At 40.3% G+C, this 8,497-nt stretch overlaps 1 pseudogene; it reads left to right on the top strand.

Moving 5' to 3' along the window:
• Positions 1-4,459: 4,459 nt before the first annotated feature.
• LOC148033994 (exocyst complex component EXO70B1 pseudogene) lies at positions 4,460-7,739 on the top strand (annotated as a pseudogene).
• The last annotated feature ends 758 nt before the right edge of the window (positions 7,740-8,497 follow it).

Here is an 8,497-nt window from a genome sequence, read left to right as displayed (position 1 = left end):
AATCAATTGAAATTAGTTCTATGTCTCAATCTTTTTCTTGTCAAAGATATGATTGAATCGTTTGCCTCATGGCATGAAATAAATTTTGATAAGCCTATGATTTGTTTTACCTTGATTCATGAGGCACCTCTCTTTTTTTTTCATCATAAACAAATTCATTATGGTGTTTGAACCTTTGATTTCTGGGCTTTGTCCACATAGAGTTTAAACAACCCAAGACATTATCATGGAGCACCTACTTGTTTTTATTTTCATGTAATTAATAAATAAACAATAACTAGATGTTTCTTATGGTCATGACAATTAGAGAGTTAGGTAAATAAAGAGTGTAAGAATATATATGAAGAACAATGACAATAATTCCAAAGCTTAGGAAAGAAGCACTACATAAGGACAAGAACTAAAGATTGCCTACTCATGCCATGTATAGAAAGAGAAAAGTAGAGTACAAACGTAATGTGAGCAAGCACTATGCTCCTTTTAAAAGGTGATAGTAATAAGTAATAAGTACAAATAAAAGGGGAGACTAGTAACAAGCATTGAATGAAAAGGAGGTGCATAAAAGGACAAAGAAGATCTCTACATGTAGGAGCCTTTTTAGTAGACCTTACATGTAAAGGTGATGTTCGTAGCCATTATATTTAACATTTCGCTAAATATACAAAAACTTCAAGCAAAAACAATAAAAGGAGGGCTCAAAATTCGTAAATGTAAATATTTCTCTCAGAACCAACCACATATTACCATGCAAGTGCTTAACGACTAATCTCTATTGATCTTAATGAATTTGGCTCATTTAGGGGCATGGTGTGCCATTTTTGGTAGGACCAATATTAAGAGCTATGTTGCATGCAAGCACAGTGGGAAAATGATGTTTTAACCCAATTTTAACAATGCTGTTGCTACCGCTCATTGGCTACCACAATTCTGATCAAGCACACCTTTTTCTTGAAGCCAATTACAATGACCTTTTTGCTGATTGAACCCACACCTTGACATGCTAATATTTTTCCTTTGGCCTTCAATTGCAAGATGCAACCTCGAAGGCAAATGTTTTAAGATATATCCCCACAAACCCTCTATGAACTAGGCAGAACACATCCCTAAGGAACACAATGCGAATTTGTAACAAGCATTCAATGACAAAGAATGAGAAGACAAAATATAATTCTACAAGATCTCTAGATGTAAGTGGAACTATTACAACAATTGTAAAATGGCTACTGAAAGTTAAAATTTCAAGAAACACTTTGAAAAAATCCATAAGAGGAGGATGCACAAATATAAAAAGTACCAGTCCAAACCTATTTAAAGATTAGCCCATAGTAATCACAATGACTTCCACAAATAAGGGGTATTGTGCATAGGTCCAATGGCAAGAATAATGAAAAAGATAAGTGTCCCTAAGTTCATTCCTAATTTTGCAAAATGTTGTGGTCATATGAAACTTTTCAGTGACCTCATAAAACCATGTGAAACAAGCACAACATGCTTCTTTTCCTCCCAATTGAACCTTTTAGCAATCCATATTAAGTGGCTTTGATATCTAAAACTTTGAGCTATATATTAAATTATTCAATGATACCCGTCTTAGCATGAGGGTATGAACCAAATACCTTTGTGGTGGGCATATCACCATCTTGATAGTCTCATGAAGGTGATGGTGATGTTGATCTCAAAATAAGAAAACAAAAACCCACATTGATTGATGTCAAAATTTAGTGGAGGAGAGGGGGGGAGGGGGGATCCCACATGTGATTTATTAAGAGATTATGGGGACCAACTTTTTTTGTGGGGGAGGGGGGGGGGGGGATCCCACATGTGATTTATTAAGAGATTATGGGGACCAAATTTAGTGCCATGTGTTGTGGAGAGAGAGAGAGAGAGAGAGAGAGAGAGAGAGAGAGAGAGAGAGAGAGAGAGAGAGAGAGAGAGAGAGAGAGAGAGAGAGAGAGAGAGAGAGAGAGATGTGGCTTCTTGCTAAATGACTAAATTAATAGTAGTTAGAAGGAGATATGTGGCTTCTTGCTAAATGACTAAATTAATAGTAACTAGAAGGAGATATGGAGGGGTCAACATTACTTGCAACTATATAAAAAGAGAGGGAGTAGTTAGGTAAGAATTCTAGCCTCCCTTTTGAAAGAGGGAATGATTAGATGCATAGTTTGATTGTCCATCCATCTTCAAGTGTTTCCTTATGGTTCTTCCTTAGGATCACACTTCTTTTCTTTGTATCATGAGAAACAAATGAAAAAAACAAGATTGCTGTCTCCTAATTGATTTTTGCTTTCCAAAATCTTGAGGTCATATAAACGAAAACTTTTCATTGACCTCACAACAATATTTTAATACACAAAAGATTCCTTATGGGTTGATTGACATCGTTCAACAATCCATAGCAAGTGGCTTTGGTATGTAAACCTCTTGCTTATGTGGTTTCTTCACTGTAATGCTAAGGGGCAAGGACCTCATTTCAAACAGAGGAAAAACTTTTCAACAATTGAGGAACCTCTTAAACAAGAAAGAAATTGAGTAAAGCATGAAGATGGGCACTTTGGTGTACATCGAACAATAAGCAATTAATAGGCTGAAATTTAAAGCCCCATTCATTTGGTTCAAGCTATTCATTGACCATGTTAGTTAAGGATGCTTCATTACTTTGCATGTTTCCTATTAGAGTGGCTTTGGTGTGCAATCTCCCCTTCCATTTCTATTAACACTAGCAAACGTATATGTTTTTCATCGTATCACTATTCTCTCGTTTACTTAGTTAGCCCAAACTTGTTCCAGTCCCTACATGGTTAGCTTGATGATCTCTTGTTTACTTAGTCCCTCATAGTCCTCCCATTTTCTTGGTTAGCTAATGTCATCAAATAATCTTTTGCTTCCTTAGTTAGCCTAATGCCACCTTATTTGTTAGCCTAGTGTTGGTCTTAGTAGTTGGAAATTTTACATGTGTCACAATTAACATCTTAAATGTTACTTCATCTACATGAAATGGTATGGAGGATGGATGCTCGCTTTCTCTCTCTCTCTCTCTCTCTCTCTCTCTCTCTCTCTCATGGGCAACACTCTCATGTGCACTTGTTTACTTAGTTGACGTAATGCCATGTTTGGATTCTCTAGACTATTGAGTTACTCCATTGTAGTCTACTTGGCTAGCCTATGAGATGCGTCGTGTGCAAATCAAGAACTTGAGTTGCATTGGTTCAACAACTTTGCTCAAAGCAGCCGCACATTTGTTTTTGGTTTTGAGGACCCAACTAAAAAGGAGGAATGAGGAGAGTGATGACATCCAAAGGGGTATAACCAATCATGTTAAACAGTAGGAGCTTGCCATATTCAAATGACTTGTGTAAGTGAACAAACTGAACAAAGCAATACCATTGTTAATCATGAAGGGCTAGTTCGTATTTTTCTTCAAAAGGTCTATCCATTATCTTGTCCTTCAACTTGATGGGCACTTTTTAAGATATGGCTCTTGATTCCCAAGTTCAAGCATTAGGCTTCAAAACAAAATTCCCCAAGCCTCAAGGTTCACAACTATAACTACAACACTTGTTAATAATTTCATCTACATATAATATGATAGATTTTTTTTCAAAAGAACTACCCTTCAATTGCAATGTTGGAAAAATTGTGTCTTCCTCAAAGGAAGGGCAATTTGTTTCATTTGTACTTCAATACAGACGCTGGCAATAGGGTTGTCCATTAGGTCGAGATATAGAAGGGCATTGCAACTTTCAAAAATGAACCTACACTGCTTTCTATTGACTATTGCAAGTGGATTTGACTTGTGTGCGGAGCTGTGGGTGCATTTGTTGATAGCTCCACACGCTGCCCCTCCTCTCATTGGCCCCAATCATAAGAAGTTTTAAACAAATTCTCATTATATTTCTCACATTGTGAATTCCGACAACATATTGAGCTTTTGTGAGGGAGGAATCACAAACCTAGCCAACTGTGGCTGGGGGCAAGTGGCAGTTACCCTCCTCCCTCACAAAAGCTCATGATATTGGACACTATATAGGAAAACAATGGAGAAGGGTGAGCCAACAACCCCTTTCGCTCGATCGCACCCAGCTAGGTAGGTAACAGTTTCGAAGCACAAGCTCATGATATTAAACACTATAGGGAAAAACAAGGGAAAAGGGCGGGCCGGCAGCCTTTTGGAGCATGTCAAATGCACCTATCTAGGTATGTCATGCCCTCTAACATAAGCTCACTATGTTTGGACACTACATGGAAGAAGAGGGGGAAGAGCACCCACATGGGAAAATGTGTGAAACTACCTTTGAAGAGTGGTAAAAAGCATTATGGTGTGAAAAGAGGCACCTTTTTCATTCACAACAGAGCTTCTCCTCTGCTCCTTTCTTTTCTTCATCTTCTTCTTCTTCTTTCTAAACCTTGCTCTTCTTCTTTCTCATCAGGAGAGCAAAACAAACAGTACCCCCCCCCCCCCCCCCCCCCCACTCTCTATCAGGCCCAGGGGCATGCAACAGGAGCAGAATTAGGTCTGGCATCCATACGCAGTCGCATCATTCTCGCAGCGCACAGAGGAGCTCGCAGGGCGCCTTTATCGTCTTCACTGTCTCCATTTTTGGCCCTTGCCAGCAGACTCCCCTTGCATCTCTGCTGGCTTCTGCGTGCCTATGTCAGACCTGGCTGCCCGATGCTCCGCTCTGCCTTTCTTATTGCCCCGCTCGCTCAATCATGAGTTGCCACCGAAAGGCTAGCCGGATGAAGATCTTTTGGCTAGCTGGATGAAGAGAAAGAAAGTTCAACAGTGCTGATTTTGCCTTTCTGTCTATGTCATGGATCCATCACCGGACGCCAAGGCTACCCTGGATCACGCAAAGAAGGTCGTACTACAGTCGGATGGCCCCTTGTCGTCTCCATACATGAAAGCCGTCGACAGTGTGCAGCATCTTCTGGAAGCCTTGACCCTGGAGCCTGCGGATTGTAGGGATAATGGCAGCTTTGATGAAGCTCAAAACCTCTTGCAGCTTGCCATGTCTAGGATGGAGGATGAATTCAGGATCTTGTTGGAAGTGCACAGTGAATCAGTAGATCCTGAATGGTTGTTTGATCCAGTTGCCAATCCCTCCTTTGCCTCCATGTCAGAAGAGACAGCATCTAACCTCGATGGTCTCGATGACATAGGTGAGGCTGAAGAGGAACTTGCGAGTTCAAGATCCTTCTCAAGCTTTAAGCTTCATGTTCCCATGCTCCCCCCTGAAATAGTCTCCGACCTTAGTGATATGGCAGAGCGGATGATTCTGTGTGGCTATAGAAGCGAATGTTGTCAGAGCTACATCCATATCAGAAAAGCAGTGCTTGAAGAGTGTGTTTTAAGGTTGGGTGTTGAAAAGTTTAGCATTGAAGATGTGCAGAAGATGACTTCTGGAAGCCTGGAGATGGAGATTGTAAAGTGGATGAAGGCTCTCAAGGTGTCTGTAGGTGTTCTCTTTCCCAGTGAGAAGCAGCTTTGTGAGCAGATATTTGCAGATTTCCCAGCTGTTTCAGAGTTATGCTTTGTTGAGGTTGGAAAAGGAGCCATGTTGCAACTTCTCAACTTTGCAGAGGCTGTTGCAATCGGTCGCAGATTACCGGAGAAGCTCCCTAGGATTTTGGACATGTATGAACTGCTTCGTGATCTTCTGTCTGAGATTGACCTCTTATTTTCTGGTTCTACTTGTGTGAATATGAGGTCAGAGGCATCAGATGTTTTGAATCGGCTTGGAGAGGCTGCGCGAGGAACATTTACTGAACTTACAAATTTAGTGAAGCGTGATACTGCCAAGAATGCTGTACCATATGGTGCAGTTCATCCTATGACCCGGTATGTCATGAATTATTTAAGATTGCTGTCCTGCTTTTCAGGCACACTTAACGAGATTCTAGCAGAACAGAGGACCCCTTCATCAAGGAGTGTGAATGGGACCAACTCTTTTGGTTCTTTGGATGACAAAGTAGGGGCGCAGGAAGTTGAATCACCTTTTTCAGTCCAGACACTTACTCTGCTGGACCTTCTTGAAGATAATATAGAAGGGAAAGCACAGCTTTACAAGGATTCTGCACTTTCATATCTTTTCCTGATGAACAGCTACCAGTACATTGTCTCAAAAGTCAAGGCCTCAGAGATACGCACATTGCTCAGTGATGATTGGCTGAGACGGCGCATGAGCAAAGTCAGGCAGTATCATAATGGATATCTAAGGGCTGCATGGACGAAGGTTTTGGCTTGCTTGAGAGATGAAGGATTGCATTCAGGTGGAAGTTCCTTCTCCAGCGGTGTATCAAAGACGGTTCTCAAGGAAAGGTTTAAAGCATTTAATGCAGCTTTTGAGGAGATTGTCAAAACTCAGCAAAGTTGGATTGTTTCAGATTCTCAGCTGTGTGCTGATCTTCGCATCTCTATCATTGAGATGGTGTTGCCTGCCTACAGAAATTTTCTTGGTCGATTTCAGAATCACATAGATTCTGAGAAGAATTCGGGGAAATTTTTGAAGTATACTCCAGAAAATCTAGAGAGCATTTTAAATGACCTCTTTGATGAAGCCACTTCTGTCCATAGGCGAAGATCACTTTCCTCTTCATAACATGTATTGTAATAATTTGTTAGGACAAATCCCTTCGTTTTCCTATTTGCTTTGTACAGGCAAGCAATTATATCATATTCTGGGAACATAGCATTCACTGGTATTGGTTTTCTGTTAGGACTGGTTAATGCTGTCCTGCCCAGTTGCCTGACTTGTATTATTCAAATAACAGTATCGATTTTTGAACGGAATAACTGCATTTCTGGGTTATGGCTACTTAGCTTGCCAGAAGTTGTGGGGTGGTGAGCTGTTCTTCTAAGTTCTGTTATGCTGTGTTCTCAGTAGACAGTTTTATGTACTCTTTAGGTTTGGAACAAGATCCTGACCATTAGTTTTGATGGGTCTGGGATATGAGGTTGATGCATGCATTTCGTTGGCCATTTTCTGTTTGGATGCAGACAGAAAAAGCAAGACTAGCATATTGCAGGCAGAGTTTCACCATTAGTCCTATCAGGTCAATCTGTCAAGGCAGGAAGCATGCTTTGTAAGGAAGGTCCTGTTTTGTACTTGGGTCTCAGGGTCCACGCTTATGAGCTGCATGAATATTGTGTCACCTGACACCAGAAAACATTTCTCCTAGTTGAAACCTTGTGAAAAAGACAGGAGGCATTGAAGTCTTGAAGGAACCTTGGAAAGACAGCTTGGGATAGTTTTGTTGTCTTTCAGGAGCTCTGATGGCTGGCTTAAAGAAGATGTGGTGAAAATTTCATGCCCTTGCAGTATTTTCATCATGCAAAAGGACAAATGGAACCTTTGAGATATGTTTATGAATAAGGACTCCAGTTTCATTGAATTGGGCATCACAAAGTGATCGCTCTTCTATCGTGTTGTTCATGGGAGACCAGGTCATTTTCGTTACTAAACTCCTGTTAAGAATGCAGATGCTATGCATTAAGAAGTGGACTTACTGAGATTGGCAGCTGCAAATATATTCCTTGCTCTTGCATTTTTCTTGGTAAAGCAAAGGTAAAATCATAGCTTTGGGAGATGCATACAAATCAGTTGCCATTGCATTGGGCTCTACAGTAATATTGCAGGCAAGCCCCTAGAGCTTGATATCCTCAAAATGTTTTATTTTGGTTTACTTTGAACTTTGTTTGTACTACTGCTAGTGCTTTTCTCCTTTGGTCCAAAATTTTTAGTGTGTTCATCTCTACAGTTAGGGCCTCTTTTATAGTGTACTGTGTTGTCCTATATAGCATGCATTGGTTTTGTGTAGACATTCTTTATATAGGTAACTTTGGCATTAAGTGTAGCCAATTGCGATGGATGATAATAATGATATATTTTGTATAGTAGTTGTTGAGTACAGATTGGATGGAACCAACTATTGATTATGGGCTTATATGATGTGTCATGTATTTATTGCAAAAGGGTTGTCGAACATTGCATGGACAATTATTACGTCTGATTGTGGCTATAAAAGCTCCAAGCGTAGTAGATATAGGTGATATAGAGGATGTTGTAGGTTTTAGTTTTAGTTGGTTATGAAGATGAAGGTAGGAAAATCCCCAAGGCATGATGGGTTGCCAGTAGAGCTCTTTCAATGTATTTGGGATGCCTGGGCTGATGATTTGGTATCCCTACTGAACTACATCAGAAAGTCAGGTAATATGCTTCACTCCATCCCAAAACCCTTGTCAAGACGAAAGTCTCCAATTGGAGATTGCTTAGTATGCTAAATTTTACCTACAAGGTTCTAGCTAAAGCACTGGCCATGAGAGTCAGGATACTCTTCTCTAGGATAAATTATGAGAAGCAATTTTGATTTGTCTTTGGTAGAAAAATCCAAGATGTTGTACTGAACCTTCTGCTCTCCATGGATTATGCAGTAGTGCTGTGAGCAGACTTTGTCCTCATCAAAATGGACTTGGACAAAGCTTACGATTGAGTCA

Source organism: Lygodium microphyllum, chromosome 7 (genome assembly GCF_053477565.2).
Source record: "Lygodium microphyllum isolate KBCC chromosome 7, Lygodium_microphyllum_v1.1.10, whole genome shotgun sequence".
Classification (NCBI taxonomy): domain Eukaryota; kingdom Viridiplantae; phylum Streptophyta; class Polypodiopsida; order Schizaeales; family Lygodiaceae; genus Lygodium; species Lygodium microphyllum.
The sequence above is the reverse complement of the archived record's forward strand: the minus strand, read 5'-3'. Positions and strand labels throughout refer to the sequence as shown.